This window comes from Colobus angolensis, unplaced genomic scaffold (assembly GCF_000951035.1).
Source record: "Colobus angolensis palliatus isolate OR3802 unplaced genomic scaffold, Cang.pa_1.0 Scaffold90, whole genome shotgun sequence".
Taxonomy (NCBI): domain Eukaryota; kingdom Metazoa; phylum Chordata; class Mammalia; order Primates; family Cercopithecidae; genus Colobus; species Colobus angolensis.
Window position 1 is genome coordinate 5411387 of NW_012122932.1, and position 19640 is coordinate 5431026.

The window sequence follows — 19640 nt, forward strand, 5'->3', positions numbered from 1 at the left end:
ATGCCCCTGCCTCCAAGAGGTAAGATGCCAATTTTGGGGATTCCCCTTACACAAAATATGGTGGAAAGAGGGTTTCACAGATTCAAATCCCAGCTATGATCCCTTCCCGAATGACCCTGGGCAGGCCTCACTTTCCTTGTTTCTCCCTACGGAAATGTTGCGAGGACCAAGTAGGAACCATAGAGTTCTCTGTAAACCTCAAAATGCTACCCAGACAGGAGCAATAATGGCTGTCAAGGAGCTAGAAAGGAAAAGGCTGGACAGGGGCTGAGGTACTCAGATAAAGGCCAAAGATGCCTTGTGTTAACAACAAGAAGTTGAAACCTACCTAAAATGAAGAGGAAAATGAATAAATACATTGTGGCAATTTCCTACCAGGGAATACTATACAGCAGTGAAAAAAGATGAGCCACAGCTGGAGATACGAACGGAAGAATCTGGGTCTCGCTCTGTCGCCCAGGCTGGAATGCAGTGGCATGATCTCAGTTCAGTGCAACTTAAACCTCCCGGCTCAAGTCATCCTCCCACCTTCCTTCTCAAGTAGCTGGGACTTCAGGCATGCGTCACCACACCCAGCTAATTTTTGTATTCTTTGCAAAGATGGGATTTCGCCATGTTTCCCAGGCTGGTCTCAAACTCTGGGGTCAAGAGATCTACCTGCCTGCTCTGCCTCCCAAAGTGCCAGGATTATAGGCATGAGCCACAGCGCTCAGCCTAAATAATGTTTTTAAATATAAAAAAAAAACTATGTATTATTTAGGGATGCACACATTTATTTAAAAAAAAAAAAAACTTTAAAGAAATGCAAGAAAAAAAAAGGCACTAAATTCAGAACACTTGTTTCTTGTTGGTGGCTGATGAAGGAGAAATTTTAGGTGATTGGAAAATGTGTTATTTCTTAAACCAGATGAGTGAGCGTGCAAGTGCCTGCATGTTACCCTCTATATCTGACAGACTCCTTCATTTTTTCTCTTTTCTTTGTACTGATTTTTTGCTTTTTTTCTGCTTCAACTTTTATTTTAGATTCAGGGGGTACATGTGCAGGTTTGCTACCTGGGTGTACTGCGTGATTAGGGCAGGGATGATCCCATCACCCGGGTACTGAAAACAGTTCCCAACAGTTTTTAACCCTGCCTCCCTCCCTCCCCACTCTAGTAGTCCCCAGTGTCTACTGTTGCTGTCTTTATGTCCATGAGTACCCGTATTTAGTTCCACTTATAAGTGAGAAAATGCAGCATTTGGTTTTCTGTTCCTGTGTTAATGTGCTTAGGACAGTATTTTCTAAAAGTCTATGTTGCCAGTTTCCTGGGGACCAGATCAGGCAGGAGTTGCACCTGCAGAGACAGAAATAGGTGGAGAGGGACCAAGGCTCCTGAGCCTGCTGCTGAAGCTGACTGTAATGAAGGCAGAGGATGAGCAGCCTGAAGGCCAACAGAGAGCCTGGCCAGTGCTCTGCCGTGTAGGTGGAGACCGAGCCAAAGGCCCTTGACTCATAGGGCAGTCCCACACCTGCCCTGGCCTCTCAGCGTGACTCCTTGGTGACACAACTCCCACAGCACCCACACACCGACACCCACTTCCCCCACCACACATACCCCTGCCTGGGCTGCCCGGTTTGTCCGCTGTGTAGGTACTCAAGGACACAGAGCTCCTGCCTCTCAAGGAACAGCCTCAGGGTGAGGTCCTTGGGAGAGAAGAGTTCAGCTCTGCACAGAGCAGCCCTCAGACAAAGAGCCAGCTGCTGCTCGCCAGTCATCCGTTCCAATCTGAAGAGTGACTGACCTGGGCCAGTCATGGGAAAATCATCAAGAACTTCCCACAACGGTCATGGTGGCTGCCAAGGTCTTTTTCTGGGGGTTGGGAGCTGTGCTCCCCCACAGAACAAGGGGACCCAGCTACCCTGTGCCTTCCTGTGGCAACTCTCTGGAGGATGCCCGGATACCCTCCCTACAGATGGTCAGGGATGGGGAGGCAGGCACTGCGGGCATGTGGGGACATAGCAGCAAGAATCTAGGAGGGCAGGCACAGCAAGGCCTGGCCCAGGGGGAAACCAGGAGCTGCCAGAGCCAAAGAGAGGGTGACCCAATCATTGGTTGTTGGTTGTCACAGAGTTTTTAAGACTTGGAAGAGAATGCCCTGAGATGCCAGACAGTGAAACGTTTTCATTCTGCAGCTGGGAAACCAAAGCCGACAAAGGGGAACAGTCATGCCCACAGCCGCATGGGACAGCAGTAGCACAGAAGAGACGCATACCCCGTCCTCTGGTGACCACTGTGCACTCTCTTACCACACCATGCTACTGCTCAGCCTCTCTCCCTCCCTCACAGTGGTCAGGTAAGCAGTGAGGGAAAATGATGGAGGTGAGAAAGGAACAACCCGCGCTGATGTGGGCCCACAAAAGAAAGAAGTCTGGAACAGCACTGGAAGGGGCTGCCTACAAGGTGGAGACCGCCCTGATCCCAGGAGTCAGGGTCACGCAGAGAGGCACCAGGGCTGTTGAGGGAATTCAGGCCAGGTGTCTTCAAAGACCCACCCACATCTGAGTTTCTACCACCCCAAACAGGGACAGATGCTTGAGACAAAGCCAAAGACAACTCATCCAGAGGGGACACAGCATGGTCCACAGGTGGCAGAGTGTTGAAGGCAAGTGTCTTAGTCTGCTTTCTGCTACTATTCTGTTGAATATCACAGACTGGTAATTTATAAAGAACGAGTTTATTTGGCTCATGGTTCTGGATGATGAGAAATCCAAGTGCATGACACCACCATCTGGCAAGGGTCATGCCAAGGTGGAAGACAAAAGAAGAAAACCAGCGATTGAAATAGAGAGAGTACTGACCAAACTGGCCCCTTGTATAACTAACCTCCCCCCCCACCCCGCCCTGTGATAGTGACATTTATCTATTTATGAGGGCAGAGCTGACAAACCATTCATGAAGCAAAGGGATTATGCTTCCAACATATGAACTTTTGGGGGACACATTCAAACCTTAGCAGCAAGTTATCCAGAGCACAGAACATCAAACCAGTCTCATCATCTCCTACTGGAATCCTGTTAATGATTAGCATCATTAATGATAACAGCAACGACCATTTACTGAGCGCTTACCACACTGTTGGCCCATGCTGAGTGCTTGCCACATACTGTCCCATTAATTCCCACCATTCTAAGAGGTAGCACTGATGTCATACAGAGCTGACAGGTGAGGATGCAGAGGCCCAGAGTGACAGACACAACACCCACCCAGGTCTGCCAAGTACTGAATCATGTGCTCTTCACCAGGGGTGCTCAAGGAGCAGCCTGGACGAGCGGCACTGGCACCGCCACCATCCACTGGATCAGAGGCTCTGGAGTTGCAGCCCAGCAATCTGTGTTCAACAACCACCCTCTACCTCCACCCCCAGGATTCTGATGCATACTCAAGTTTGTGTACCAACTGCTCTGACCATTTCCCCATGTTGCTAAGGAGAAAAATCAGTATTTCTGAGTCTGGTATCAAAATCTTCTAGGGTATTTCCCAGGCCAACTTGTCAATTCTCTCAAGTTGAGAGAGGCTGATTCCAGAATCAGGAAAGGCTGATTCCAGATATTCTGACTAGTCTACTAAGTCCCAGAACAGACCCAGGTTCAACTCTGCACTTTGTCATTTTTTTAGGGTCCAACTTTGAAGTCACTTCCCTCCAGAAGAGCCCCCTCAACCATCTGGTGCCCCCTAATTACTCTGCACTCCAGTTATACCTATGCCAATCCAACTCATTTGGCACTTACTGGCATACAATGCCTTTCAGGTCTCACTCATAGCACATCTCCCCATTTGACCAAAAGTTCCTGGAAGGCAAAGCCAGCTCCTTATGCACCTGTGCATCAAGAACACTGCATGGTACTGGGCGCAGGAGCCATCAGGAAATGATGCTTGGGAGAGCACTGGGAGAGCAGACTCTGGTTCTACTCCTGCCTTCTCATCTCTAGGCCTTAGTTTCCTCATTTGTGAAATGTGCCATTATTCTACTCATTCATTGAACAAACTCAGAAAAGCCATCCACCAGGCACTCTTCTCCCGCTACAGAAATACACTCGAGAGGACTAAGGAGGTCCCTGCTCACCCCCTTCTAGTCTAGGAAAAGAGAAAGACAATAAACAAACACTAAAAATAATTTGCCAGACACTAAGTTCTATGCACACGCTTTCTCATTAGCAAATAAACGAGATTCTTTCATAGCATGATACATGCATGAGAAAAGTAAAATAGTAATGACAGAAAGTGAAAAAAGGGGCTGCTTTGCATAAAAAGATCAGGGAAGGCCCCTCTGAGGAGCTGACATTTGAGCTGAGACTTGATCGATAAGGAAAAACCAGTCATGGGAAAAGCTGGGGAAACATGTTCTGGGCAGAGGGAACAGCACGTTTGAAAGCCTAAGGATGAGAACAAGTTTGGCTTGCTGGAGGGGGAAAAGCAGGCCAGCATGGTGTGGCCAAATCACAGCGGGTAAAACAGTAACCAGTGGGTTGGAGAGAGAGGCAGACAAACAACCACCTACAACGCTGCCTCACTCAAATCAGGTCGGCCTGACCCAACCAGGACATCCGGGCCCCAAGTCACAGGCAGCACTGGGGGTAAGGGTATGACTCAGACCCCACAGCTTCCTGGGGCCCCGAAAAACCTGGTGGGGGTATCCAGGGGTAGGCATCAACCCTCAGCATGAGTGCCATGCCATACCCATGGAACACCCAAGACTGGGAGACAAACATGGTTATATAAGCGTGTAGAACATTGCACACTCCCAGTGGCAGCTTCCAGAGGGGCATGATCAATTGCTTCCATGAAATGCCAGTCCCTGATCACATTATTTTCCCGGGACACAGCAGGACAGCAGTCTTGGTCGGGGGGAAAGGGAACACGGTCCAGGATTCAAGGGTTGCTAGTCTTGGGAAAGTCTTAACCTTCTCTAGGCCTCAGTTTCCTCACCTGAAAATTAAGAGTTGTTAGAAAGATTAAGAGAGGCTGAGCGCGGTGGCTCACACTTGTAATCCCAGCACTTTGGGAGGCTGAGGCGGGCAGATCACTTGAGGTCAGGAGTTTGAGACCAGCCTGGCCAACATGGCGAAACCCCGTCTCTACTTAAAATCAAAAAATTAGCCGGGCATGGTGGCGGGTGCCTGTGATCCCAGCTACTCGGGAGGCTGAGGTAGGAGAATAGTTTGAACCTGAGAGGCAAGTTGCAGTGAGCCGAGATTGCGCCACTGTACTCCAGCCTGGGTAACAAAGTGAGACTGTTTCAAAAAAAAAAAAAGATTAAATGAGATACAGAATATAAGCACTGTGCCCGGCACATAGTAAGCTATTAGCATTAGCATTATCAGTTTTTTCACTGCCTCACTTTCTTCTGTTGCAAAACAGAGAACACCACGGGGATGCTGAGTTTGTACTAATTAATATTCTACCCTCCTAACACAATTCTACCCTCCTTTGTCAAGGATTTTTCTTAAAAATTCTGAGTCCCCTTTTCTGACCTCTCATCAGATGCCAAATTCCCCTCTATCACACCCCATTGTTTGGAAAATGAGTAAGTGCTGATTAAATCCCATTTTGACGGCACTGTGAAAAAAAAAAATGATGCATTAGGAATCTACACATTTCCCTGCACTGTCATTCTGCAAGGGGGTGGGGAAGGACGTTGCTGATTCTTCTGCATCATCCACAAAAGTCCCTCCCTCCCCCTACCAAAACACAATCTCTCACCCAGTTGCACAAAATTCCCATCTGCTCCTGTACACACAATGAATGTACAACGCACACGTGCACACAAATGTCCTACAGTGAAAAGGTCAGCCTTCAAACTCCATCCCCAGAAGCACTCCCGGAAACTCATCTATCCTGCACATGCACACAAATGTCTCCAACAATGTGCATGCAAAACATGTTCAACAGAAATAGTATAATAGGAACTCTGGAGCCAAATGCTGAGTTCAGATCTGACTTTGCAACTCACAGCTGTGTGACTTCAAGCTCCAAGTACCTCGGTTTCCTAAAGTATAAAATGGAGATAAAAACAATGTTTAGGATGGAAGTGACAATTAAATGAGTCTAATACACGTAGAGCGTTAAGATCAGCACTTGGAAAGCGCCCAATAAGAATTATTATTTTCCTCCTCGTGACATATGTACACTGCTTCCACAACTTTATACGAAACTCCTGACGCCGCGTAGGCAACTCGTCTCCACAGGGTAGACACCCAAACGGCCGCAGCGCCGCCCGCACCCGGAGGGTCTGCGCACTTGTACAGCCGCCCCACGCCGTTCCCAGGCGCGCTGCCCCGCGCAGTGCGCACGCGCGCCCCCCACCAGCCCCAGCGCCAAGCAGGGAGTCCCCTCGCTGCCCTGCCTGGCAGCTGGCGGAGAGGCCCCGGGACCTCGCGCGCCGGGCCCGGGTGCACAAACCATCTTCCCAGCTCGCGCCCCGCCACCACTGAGGCTCTGGACGATCTGGGCCCGGCCTCCCTTCTTCCCCTCCATTCCCTCTCCGGCCCGACCAGCTTACCCGAGGACCGGGAACTTTGGGACACAGCGCCCCGCTTGCTGCGTCCAGCCCCGAATCCAGGGACGGGGCAGCGGCCAGGTCCAGGCTCCGGCCCCCCGTAGCACTCCTCAGGCTCCTGGGCGGGGGCAGGGGGACCCGGCCGAGGACTAGGAAGTGCCGGGGGCCTAGCCGGGCCGCCCCACCCCTGGGAAAGTCCCCGGAGACTGGCAGACCGCTCGTCCAATCGTGCTGCGCGCTCCGGGCGCGCCCACGGCCGCCAGGGGTGGGACCGAGCGAGGTAAACACAGGCTGCCCGCGGTTCCGGGGGCCCGCGGTGTCATCACGTCCCCTCGGCGGCCTTCCCCTCTAGGAGCGACCTCGCTGGCGCCACCGTCCCGGGCCCGCGCGCTCCCTTGCCGCACTCCCAGCCCCGGAATCCCCTGGCGGAGGCCTGGGGCCACCTTGAAAGTCGGAATTTCAGAGCGGAGGCGAGCCACAGAGACCACCTAGACCCTTCCTTGTGGCGAGGGGCGAGAGCTGGGAGGGGACCTGCCAAAAGGCACGTAAGCATTTGGCAGTAAGCCAGAGCTGGAGCTCAGGGCCCGAGTTCCGTCCAGGGCGCTCCAGGACTCTTCTTAACGAAACTATAGAAATTCCAAGCTGAAAGGACCCGTAAAGACTCTTACCACTAACATTTTTTGCTCCAGACATTGTAAATGCTTTGCGTGCATTATTTTCTTTGCACAATCACCCTAGTGAGGTGGGTTTTACTACCTTTTCTTAAAATAAATAATATTTGAGTCACAAAAAGGTTAGATGACCTTAGTAAAGGGCTGAATCAAGATTCAAATCCAGGTGGGCAAAATCCAGAAGCCGCCTTCCACCCTACCTACCTATATGTGGGCTGGATAATCCCAGCAGACTGGGATTTCCTAGACCGGTAAGGAACAGAAACTTGCTTTAAGGGTAGGAAAGCTTTTTAAAAGTTTATACTTTTATTTTTAAAAAGAGAGAAAGGTAAATTTTAATTCCAAAAAGTAGAAGGCCTAACCTTGGAATAAAGAATAGCTCTTTAAACTAAATATAGCTTTATGAAAAACCTATTGCAAAAGACTCATTTCACTGGTACTGTTGAAAACTTAGTCATTGACAGGCCCTCATCCTCAAAAAGAATTAGGGGAAAGGATTTGGGGAACTGTTTAATACACACCCTCATTTTACAGAAGAGAGACTCATCAATCAACTGTGACTTCGCGATAATACACAGGCAGACGCTTGCCCAAATTAGATACCTAATCTGGGGATTCTCCTTTAAGGTTTTGTAACGTCCTAGGGTTCCTTCAGTTACTTCAACGGTGTTATCAGATCTTCAAAACGATATTCATTCTAGTTTATGAGAAGAATTACACTTATGGCTTGATTCAAAAGGGAGGAAGGGAGGGAGGAAGCGATGCAAACACCAAAGCACCACTGAGTGTCACCACTTGGGGGATCTTACAGAGAAATTGGGAATCCTGGCCCTGGTTCACATAGCAGCTCCCAGGCATCATCTCCACCCATCAGGTCCCCACCTGCCAGTTTTCTTCCTGCTCTTTGCCTGTACTTCCCAATTCTCTTCCTGCAATGCTGTCTTCCTGTTCTCAACCCACATGTTCTCCACCCCCACGCTCTATCCACCGAAAACTAAAATTTACCTAAAAATGACTGGTCTCTAATTACTTGCATTTTGTTTCCACACTATTTCAGCTGTTTTTGTAGCATGTCTGGACTTAGCTGGGCAGACAGTTTCATTTCTCAAAGTGCCCGCTAGGAATTCTCAAGCTTGACATAAAAATAGCATTCAGTCATCTTTTTGTCTGATTTCCTAGTTCTGGATCCTTTTTCTTAACAGTCACAATTTGTGAGAAAACTTGTTTATTTATAAGTTGTGACTACCCCCACCCCTTCCATTCTTTTAAGTCTTGGTTTGTCTTCAGGGTATTCCAGCCTGATAGAGGCCCTGGAGCCCATTGATAACAAACCCCTATTTGACAGATAGGTAAATTGAGTCCTCTGTCTAGAAAAGGACTTGCTCTAGGCCACACACAGAGTGACACAACCGGGATTGGAATCCAGGGCCTTGGCTCCCACTTCTGTGTGCTTGGTCCGCTGTACCAAGTTGTCTTCACAACAACATGATTTTTCTCACTGTCTTGCAGAAACTCACCACTGTCATAAACACAGGCTATGAATCGAACTAATGGGATTCCAATCCCTGCTCAGCCACTTACTACCTGGGTGGCCCCTCTAAGCCTGAGGCTTCTGTCTGGAAAATAGGGGATAATATACCTATTCCTCATGTGATCATGAGGATAAATTGGATAATGCAAATAAAGCCCAAGGCTCAGCACACAGTAGGCATTCAAGAAATGATAGTGGTGACTAGTTGTGGGCTGCACGCATTGGGTAGAACTTTGCTGTTAAACTCTGCAGTGCAACCTCACCAGGCTCCATCCCACCATACACATCCTCTCTGAGACCCTAGCCTCTGGGGGCGTGGCAGGAATGGGAGACAGGCCCCCTAGCCTGGCACTGCCTGCTACCCTGTGGTCTGGAAGGGGATTTCCAACTCAAGAAGCTGGGCCTGACGCTGGGAGCTGAGTGACTCAGGCAGGTGCAACCTCTTGTTCTTCCAGAGTAATGACAAGCACTCGCACGAAGCCACACCCAGAAGGAAGATCAAACTGCCTTTGTTTTGTTTTGTTTTATTTGGTTTTGTTTTAAAGCACACAACTTCTCAATCTCCTTTCTGCTACTCCCTCCTCCACCACCTCTACTGAGGTAGCTACAGAGTCAGACCCAGATACACATTTGAAGGAAATAAAAAACATACAAAAAATCCATCTATAACCAACTTAACTCTAGACCAAGTGCCAGAAGAGGGGTGGAAGCTGCATAATAAAAGCATTAAAAGGTAATATATGGAGTATTGGCTGTGTGCTAGCTCTGCGCTTTTATTCGTAATTTGTCTCCCAACCAGCTTATGAGGTTGGTACCATTATCATCCACATTTCACAGATGAAACTGAAGCTTTCAAGTATTAGATGACTTGCCCAAGGTCTTACAGCGCAGCAAGTAACCAGAGCTTGAAGATCCAGGCTCTTAAATGCTTAACACTCTTAAGCATCATGCTCCAAAGTCCTGCCAGCTATCAAGACATAGAACTCAGAATGCCAGGCTTGAAGGGTCTTTAGAAATAGTCAACCCAGGCAGGGCATGCGGTGGCTCACTCCTGTAATCCCAACACTTTGGGAGGCTGAGCCAGGCGGATCACCTGAGATCTGGAGTTTAAGACCAGCCTGGCCAACATGGTGAAACCCCGTCTCTACTGAAAATACAAAAATTAGCCAGGCGTGGTGGCAGGCACCTATAATCTCAACTACTCGAGAGGCTGAGGCAGGAGAATCACTTGAACCCGGGAGGCGGAGTTTGTCATGAGCCAAGATCACACCATTGCACTCCAGCTTGGGGACAAGAACAAGACTTCGTCTCAAAGAAAAAAAAAGAAAAAGAAATGATCAACTCAGTCTTTTCATTGTAGGGCTGGAACCACACCAAGGGCCAGAGAGGGGCAGGGATTTGCGGGAGGTCTTACGTTGAGTTTATGATTCATACACAGGACAGAACCCAAGTATCCTACTCCCAGCACAGTGCTATTTCCACATACCCCACTGATTGGAAATGGAGCATCTAAACCAAACAAGCACATGCCTCATTCCATTAGGAGAATGAGTGAATCAGGGCCTTGGCTAGGGGAGAATGGAATTCAGGGGGAGCAGCTAATGAACTAGGAAAAGAGCAGCCGTGGGTCCCTTCCTTGGAAATAGCCTGAGGCAATCTCAGGAGTGTAAAACCCTCCAGTGGATTCTAGGTACTTTTTGGTGCTGGGTGTAAGTGTATATTAGAGAGAGATTTTGATGATAGTTAAATGAGATAATGCACGTCAAGCACATGATACTGACTAAAATTGTTCTAGGCAATTGTGGCAGTTTTTGGTAAAAAGTAAATAAATGAGCAGAGTCCATGGTCCCAGCTTCTCTCCTCTGCCTAAGAAGACATTTTTAATTCTCTCTATCCACCTCCCAAATACCTGCATGAGGAGGTAGTTGTATCTTCAGAAGTTTTCACATTTATTCAGCACCTTAAGGTGAATGAAACCATTTCATGTCCACAACTTGTCCGTTTCCTAAGTGACCGTCATGCAGAGGATAAGGTGTGGGCTCTGGCCTCTGGGCTTAAATCACAGCCCTGCCACTTACAACTCTGTGCCTTGGTTTCTTTATCAATGACATAAAGATTATAACTGTGCCCAATTCACAGGATGGTGACAATCAAATGCCATAGGGCTTGGCCTCAGTGAAAGGTGGCAATGATCATTATGATCATCAATCCTGTGAGGCAGCAGGGATTGCTTCTCTCCTTTCCCCAGGAGGACCCCAAGGTGTGGAGCTGGGGAGCAGCTTGCCCTAGACATCACACTGTCCTCTGAGGAGCTGGGCCTAGAAGGCATTGCTGCTGACTATTCTCCAGGCTCTTTCCCCTCTTCCCCCTTCTCTATCCCAACTATTTTCCCTGTGTCCCTGGGTCTGCCTGTTACACTTCAGTTTCTAGGGCACCGCTGGAGGAGAGGAAAGGCAAAGTGACACGGGGGGAAATTCCCAGCCTCGTCACATAGTCACATACGCGGCCTAGCCAAGCCCCTCCCACAGTTCCTAGGAACCCTGGGTCCCCCGACTCCAGCTTCTCTCCCCCTGGCCTCTCCGTCTCCAGGTCAGGGTGTCAAGCTGGATCTGGGCTTGCATCCAGGGTTGCCCCTCGTCATCCTCCTGGAAGTGGGAACAGGTCAGCCAGGCTCAGCCCGCCCCAGCCTCTCAGGAAGTTAGACCTACAAAACCGGAGCATTTCCTAATCCTGGGAAGCCCTAACAGGGCCCTGAGAGCAACCCTCTTTCAGTCCCACCCACCTTCCTCCCTGTCCTCTCCCACACCCTCTTCTTCTATGGCCCCTCCCCGCTCTCCCTCCATTCCTCTGTAGCCTAGAAGCCACCATCAGACTTGGCCTCTGTTCCTTGCCTCTTCTAGCCAGGGACTTCCCTGGACTGTGAAAAGATGCCTGGGGAGGGGATGAAGAGGGCCATTTGGATGAGCTGTGGCCTTTTCTTCGTCATTCCTGGTTCCAGAGTTTCCTCATTCTTACGGTAATTTTTATGGACCACTCAGGATACAGGAGTGGACCAATCAGACCCGCTTCCTGCTCTCTCAGAGCTAACAGACTCTTAGGAGCCATATGGGGCTATCTAAATAAGTAGAATTAAACTAAAATTAAATAGAATTTTAGTCCAGATTTTCTAAGTAATCAAAGAGGAAGCTGCATCAGCTGTATCTGCCTGCGCTTGGCCCACTCCCTGTGCCCTGGGCTCTCTGTTAAAGGTTCCACCACAAAAGAGTCCAGCGGCCCTAGAAGCAGAGCAGACAGGAGAGAAGCAGGAGATCCTTTTGCTCCAGTGTTAAGGAGGGCCTCAGCCTCCATCGTGTTCCCCTTAGAGGCAGCATCGATTCTTGGTCTCTTCCTATCTAGCTGCAGACTTCTAACGTGCCCAATACACACCTGTACACTATCCATCAAAAATTCACACACACACAGACACACACAGACTGTACACACAGATACACAAACAAATACAGTCACCAACTTACACCCACACAGACACATACACACCTCAGGGATCTGACACAACACAGGCATTCTCACACACACAAACACCCACATCCATGTTCACACTCGCACACCTCCCTTTTCTTGAGGGAAGAACACAAAAATAGGCTTTTCTTTTCCCTTTGGAAAAGCTAGTAACAACTAGACAGAAAAAGATCAGCCAAGAAGGCAAGGCCAGAAGAAGAGGGGCAGGAAGAAGAAACGAGATGGGGGAGAGAAGACAGCGGAGAAGGAGGCTGGGTGAGGAGCAGGGGCTGGGAACCCAAGACTTGGGTGGGAAGAGCAAGCTGGGCTGGGAGCAGCAGACCCTGGCTGGCAGGACATGGGAGGCCAGGTGGCTCTTGGTACGGAGCTGGGGGTGTCTGCTGACCCCAGCACCCTTGTGCGGTGCGTCCTTTCCCCTGTCCTGGCCACCCACCCCCATCTGGTCACTCACCTGGGGAAGGGCAGGAGAATACCAGGGTGTGTGCACCGGGGGCGGCTGTCCCTGTGAAGGCTCCTCGGCTCACTGTGCTTCTGCAGGAAGGAGGGCTGGGCTGAGCTGACTTTTAGGCAGGAGGGGAATTCCCCGAGATGGAGGAGCCGCCACCAGGCAGCCCCGCAAGGCCCAGCTGAGGCCCCATCCTGCCCCCTGCCAGAGCAGAGGGCCCTTATTTGTCAGCCTCCACCTGTCATTTCCCAGACTGGCTGTCGCGTGCTGTGAATTCCAGGGAGTTGGCAGGGGAGGGGGGGGAATATGGGGGGTAGAGGTGGAAGCCTGATGCTTCCTCGGCTGGGTTGGGAAGAGGCACCCGAGGATGGGCTGGGGCAACCTGGCCTGGCCTCCCTGGGTTCTCCTGAAGACCTCCATTTCCTCCTTCGCCTAAGGTGGGGGATTCCAGTGTTCAGCGCCCTGAGGAAGCTGCCAGATGCCCAGCCCACATCCTCCCACCCCGTTCTTATCCCACCTGTTTCCACTTACTCTCTGAGGCTTCTCCATCCATAGTGAAGGAGGGGCCCACTCCTTTCTTGGTGCATGCCGAGTCACATTTGGATGTCAGGTAAGGCCTTAGAAACTGCAGCCCAAGGAAGTCTGCACTGACCAGCTGGAGATCCTGAACAAGTCACCTCATCATCCTAAGCCCCAGTAATTCCCTGCTTAATGAGTCCTGCTTTGCCTGACTCCTGCCATTTAATGGTAATTAAAATGATGGGCCGGCACAGTGGCTCATGCCTATTAATCTCAGCACTATGTGAGGCCCGAGGCAGACGAGCCCAGGAGTTTGAGACCAGCCTGTGCAACATGGCAAAAACACTGTCTCTACAAAAAATACAAAAATTAGCTGGGCGTGGTGGCACTTGCCTGTAGTCCCAGCTACTTGGGAGGCTGAGGTGGGAGAATTGCTTGAGCCCAGGAGATTGAGGCTGCAGTGAACCATGATGGTGCCACTACACTCCAGCCTGGGCAACAGAGTGAAACCCTGTCTCAAAAATAATAATAGATTTAGAAATAAAAATCATGATTTGTAGACATCCTTTGTAAACTACTGACTGCTTTACAAACGTAATGTCTTTGTTCCTTATCCCCTGAAAAGATGCCTGGGGAGGGGATGAAGAGGGCCGTTTGGATGAGCTGTGGCCTTTCTTCATCATTCCTGGTTCCAGAGTTTCCTCATTCTTATGGTAACATTTATGGACCACTGAGGATACAAGAGTGGACTAATCAGACCGCGCTTCCTGCTTCTCGGAGCTCACAGACTCTCAGGAGCCATATGGGGCTATTTAAATATAAATCAAGTAGAATTAAACTCAAATTAAATAGAATTAACAGTTCAATTCCTCAGCAGCACAAGCTGCATTTCAAGTGCTCAACCACCACATGTACCTACTACGTTAGATTACATGCGTATATGACATTTCCATTATTATAGAAAGTTCTATTGGAAAGTTCTATTCTATGGCCACTGCTCTGGGGGCCATAGGTAAATGAACAGGTGATTACAATAAAGTATAGGAAAGATGTGTTTTGGCAGGAGAAATGCAGGGGTCTTTGGGAGCCTGGACAAAAGAGTATCTAGTCAGGATATAGGGATCTGGGAAGTCTTCCTGGAGGAAGTGACATCTAAACTGAGACCTGAAAGTAGCCAAGAAAGAATATAAGGAAGAGTGTTCTCCACAAAGGGAATAGAATATACAAAGAGAAGAGAGAACATGTTCCGAGAACAGAAAGAGAAGAGAGAGAATATTCCATGAACTGTTCACTCTGAGTAGACCAAGGGGTTTGAGGCGGATTGGGTGAAGTGACAGAGGTAGACCTGGAGAAATAAACAGGTCCAGGTCGCAAGGGGCCACATGCAGCCTCTGCGGGAGGAGAGGGACGATAAGAGGTGGGGGTGGAGAAGGGTCCATTGAATCCCATCCAACTGCATCTGTGCCCTTCAGATCAGGATTACACGGGGATGCTAAATCTCCTAGCCCAATGGCCTCACTTTACAGATAAGGAAGTGGAGGCCAGACAGGGGAAATAAATTTCCAAGTGAGTAAACAGACAGACTTCCTGACTTCTACTCCAGTGCTCTTTCCCATTCCACACTCAGCCCCTCAGTGGCACTGCCACTTTTCAAGTTCGATTGCCACATATGGCAAGCAGCTACCATGCCAGACTGCACAGATATTTCCATCATCACAGAAAGTGCAGTTGAATGACTGACACTGACCCTTGAGCTAGACCAGGGGCAAAAAGATGGTATGTTTGCCTGTACATAGACCCTTTTCCCTGCAGGGGGTGAAAATGTGTGTAGCTCAGCCCTAATGTTCCTGGATTGCAATTTTCCACCTATATACAATATTTTCACTTTGGAGTCCACCATAATCACATATTCTCTGTAAATTCGCAGAGCCTGGCTTAGACCAGTTCCTGCCAATGGAATCTTAGATGGCAAAGGGACCTTGAAGGGCTAAGGAGTTTCAAGGAGCTGGAGCGACGTGAGCTGGGATTTCCAGTTAGAATACTTGACTGGCACATCCTGTGAGGAGAATGGCTCTGAGCTCTCCCTGCTGAAATGCTGACAGCAATCAGTTTCTCTCTCCCCTTCCCCCTTCCAGCCATGGATTCCCTGAAGTTGCCTTCTCTGTTCAGGCCAGGGGATAGACACCAAGGAAGAAGAGGCCCTCAGACTGGGAATCAGTAGAGCTGACTTTGAGTCCTGGCTCTGCCATATGGCCCTAGGCAAGTCTTTGGTCCTCAGCTTCTCCTTCTATAATGTAAAAAATCAGTCTAGATGACCACTAAGGGACCTTCCATTCTGACACTTTAAGGAAGTCCAAAAGTTCAGAGGAAGGAGAACTCAGGAGGAATAAAGGTAGATTGCCAATAGGTGGTTAGGAAATAAAAACACTAATAGCTAATATTTAAGATTATCATGTGCCAGGCACAGTACTCAGTGCTCTTAAGTGAATTATTTCATGCAGCTCTCTTAAGAACTGTATAAGACTGGTACTACTATTCTGCAAAAGAAGAAATGAGGCTCCTAGTGAGTTAAGCCAATTGCTAATAAATGGCACAAGTAGAGTTCAAACCCAAGTAATGTCTCCAGTGCGCATGTGGAGGAGATGAGACCTATACTGGATCTTAAAAGAGGGCAAAATTTGGATATACGCAAGGAAACTCTCACAGGACCACTCTTTTGATATGAAATTATCCAGCCCTACCTCACCCATTCTGACATCTTTGGTCTTGCTGCTGATGTTGTAGGGACAGGATTGGGCCAGTCTCATAAAAGCTATTTGATACTTATTTAGGGAATGAATGAATTTGACTCTGCGAGTTTCCTGGTTCACCAATTCTGTTGAACGTTCCCCAAGGATAGAAACTCTTCATGCCATTAGCCTAGGATTTGGCAGATTTCTGGACCCCATCGTAGAGCTAAGAAATCAGACTCTCTAACGAGGGGATCCCGAAAGGTAGCGGTTTAATTAAACTCCCTGATACTCCCCATAGAGTTTGAGAAGCCAAAACTCTCTGAGCTGGATCTTCCAACTCCAAAGCAAGAATTATCTGTTCACATATAGGCAGCCAGGTCGAACTCACTGTCAGGAACCTGAGGATGCGTTCACTTCTCTGAGTCACCCAAGCATGAAATCTATGATTTTTGCAAAGTCCCACTCAAGCCAATGAAGTTACCTTCTTATCTGAACTTTGAGGACAGGCAGCTAGAAGAGGTCAGAGAATCACAGTTTTTCAGATGTCTGCTGGCTCAATAGCCTACCCAGAGCCAGCACATCCTCCCCCACCATTGGCAAGTGGTCAGTCAAGTTTTGCCACCATACTTCAATGACGGAGAGCTCACTACCTTACAGGTAGTCCATTGCATTGTCAGTTGGCTCTTATTTAAAGCTCAGATCTGCCTTTTTCTCCTTTGGATAAGTGCCTATTAATGGCTGACAAATTCTTCCAAGGCCCTTCATGATCCAGCCTCTACTTAGCATCCCTTTCCACTCTAACCACCCCTAAGAGTTCCTCAAATGTGCAATGGTGCAATCTCGGCTCACTGCAACCTCTGCCTCCCAGGTTCAAGTGATTCTCCTACCTCAGCCTTCTGAGTAGCTGGGATTACAGGCACGCGCCACCACGCCCAGCTAATGTTTTGTATCTTTAGTAGAGATGGGGTTTCACCATGTTGGCCGCGCTGGTCCCGAACTCCTGACCTCATGATCCACCCACCTCGGCCTCACAAAGTGCTGGGGTTACAGGCGTGAGCCACCGTGCCTGGTCTTCCTTTCTGCTTCTTTTGGCTTCCTTGCATGTGCCTTGGCCCCTGGCTGTAGGCACCTCCCCCTACTGTGCCTTTCACCTGGCCAATGCCTGCTTATTTTCTGTGTCTCAACTTAAGTGTGCCTGTTCTAGGAAGTTTCCCTGACCTTCCCCATTCCTGCACTCCCCTCCACACCACAGCAGGCCCCTCGCTCTGCATTTTCAAGCCCTCCCTTTCTCTCTGCAACTAGTTGTAATAAAATGATTATTGGTGCAGTTAATTTAGCATCTGATGAGAGAAATGGTTTTCAACCAGGGATGATTTTGGCCCCCACAGGACAACTGGCAATATCTGGAGACATTTTTCATTTGTCACAACGGAGGAGGGAGTATACTACTGGCATTTAGTGGACAGAAGTCAGGGATGCTGCCAAGCAGCCTACCATGCACAGGACAGATCCCCATAACAAAAAATGATCCAACCTAACACATCACTGGTGTTCTCAACATGTCCATAGAGGAAACTTGTGCTGGAGTACAAGCCCCATGTGGTCAGGGACTATTTCTTCTTTGTCACAATTTCACCAGTGCCTAGCAAACAGCAGACAATCCATGAATGCTTGTGGAGGGAAGGAGAGAAGAAGGAAGTGGGTCATAGAATGAACTGCTAGAATCCCATCGAGTGAGGCTGATGCGTACAATGTCCCTGAGATTGGGGAGAGTAGAGGACTGGGGAGACGCATGTAAAGTGAGCTGAGACTGGGCAGACAGACCTCGGGAGCCTTGAACACTGGATTAATGTTGCCTCTGGCCGAGCGTGGTAGCTCACGCCTGTAATCCCAGCACTTTGGGAGGCCGAGGTGGGCGAATCACAAGGTCAGAAGATCGAGACCATCCTGGCTAACATGGTGAAACCCCGTCTCTACTAAAAATACAAAAAGTTAGCTGGATGTGGTGGTGGGCGCCTGTAGTCCTAGCTACTCGGGAGGCTGAGGGAGGAGAATGGCGTGAACCCAGGAGGCAGAGCTTACAGTGAGCCAAGATCATGCCACTGCACTCCAGCCGGAGCAACAGAGCAGGACTCCATCTCAAAAAAAAAAAAAAGTCACCTCCATTCAATAAGCAATGGGGAGGCCATAGGAGTCTTTCTTTCCACTAATATTAACAAAATATTTTTGTGGCCAAAAATGATCTGATCAAACTGGCACCTCAGGAAGAGATCTGGGGACAGTGAGAAGTATGTCTTGAGAAAGGGGATTTGAATTGTTAGTGACAGAGGCAGGTCTTAAATCCACAAATATCCCTCCTTATTTTACTGGTGCACATGGGGTAACCCTGATTGCAAACAGCTGTCTGAAGAGCTGGCAGCACCCTTTTTCAGACTGTGAGTAAATGGACAGGTCTCAAACTTTGAGGCCACAGGCATCTGCTTGGTGCCAGGCCAGCCGCTGTTACTGACTCACCTTGTGGCCTCATCAGTACTTCCTCTCTCCATCCCTCACCTTCCTCATCTTTAAAAGGGAGTAAATTCTCTTCGCCCATTTATAACACTGAGCACAGCTGTGTGCACACAAGGGCATCCATTAGGATAATTTCATAGAGAATAGTATAGGCCAGGGGTTTGTTAACTTTAGTGTCCTTTTACGAGGGGTTCTCAATCCTGACTGCACATTTAAATCACCTGAGGAGCTTTCTAAACACACAGACCCTCCAGGCCCCACCCCAGATTAATTAAATCAGAATCTTCCGGGGGTGTGGCCTGGGCATTTATTGATAAAGCTCCTCAGGTGATTTTGAGGTGTAAAGTTGTGACCACTGACCTAGAAGTTGCCTTTTTTTTTTTTTTTTGAGACAAAGCTGTCCTTTTAACAGCTGGTTCTGATGCAAGTGATCCTAAGACCTTACAGTCCTTGAGTCACTGTGGTCTCCCAACTTGTTCCCTCTTTTTGTATCAGGAAGGTGACTTCTCAATACCAGGATAGGGATAACAAATTTCAGAATGTAGAGAGAATCCCTCTTTTGGGGAGTCACAGAACACTACAAATGATGAGTATGAAAGGAAAAGTTAAAACGCAAGCTTGTGGAGAGGAGGTATGTGTAATTCTATCAGCATTTGAAAAATGGGATTCAGGGAGGCATTTTGCACAGTTGTGCTTTCCAAGGAAATTGATACAGGGTGGTATGTTGCAAGATTCTTGTCAGAGGAAGAGGATCCAAGTACAAATGTTGCGACACTGTGCAGCCAAAGGAAGTGGAAGCAAAGGAAGTGGCTTCTTAGTCTATCAGATCTGGAACAAAGCTTAGAGATTATCTCGACCAATCTTCTCACTGGATAGAAGGGGAAACTAAGGATCAGAGAAGGGAAGGTTCATGCCCAGGGGCAGCCAGGAAGTTACTGATGAGTTCAAATTGCAGTCCAGGCTTCCTATCCACCACCTACCTGCTGCCCTTTCCTCTTCTCCCTGAGTATCTATCCCCTCACTGTTTTACTCTGGGTCCCTAGCCCAGCCTTCATATCCCCACCCTCTGGACAGCACCCAAGGTCAAAGGATGAGCCTAAATCTGTGTGCCGGGATCTAACCCTGCCAGATGACAGGGGCGAAAGCCAGCGGTGGCAGTGGCAAGCCGGAGAGGA

The 19640-nt window shown here is 48.9% G+C and overlaps 1 protein-coding gene across 8 annotated transcripts in view; it reads right to left on the bottom strand.

Moving 5' to 3' along the window:
- Positions 1–13290, bottom strand: part of TNIP1 (TNFAIP3 interacting protein 1) — a 58096-nt gene extending 44806 nt beyond the window's left edge. For 5 of the 8 annotated variants that reach the window (XM_011931617.1, XM_011931612.1, XM_011931613.1 and 2 more), the window contains exon 1: positions 6541–7232. The gene's annotated coding sequence lies outside the window, so the exon portion shown is untranslated. Of the gene's footprint in view, positions 1–6540; positions 7233–12709; positions 12812–13220 lie in introns of those variants that run through there. The other 3 variants (XM_011931615.1, XM_011931610.1, XM_011931611.1) reach the window with 2 other exon arrangements.
- Between the last annotated feature and the right edge of the window lie 6350 nt (positions 13291–19640).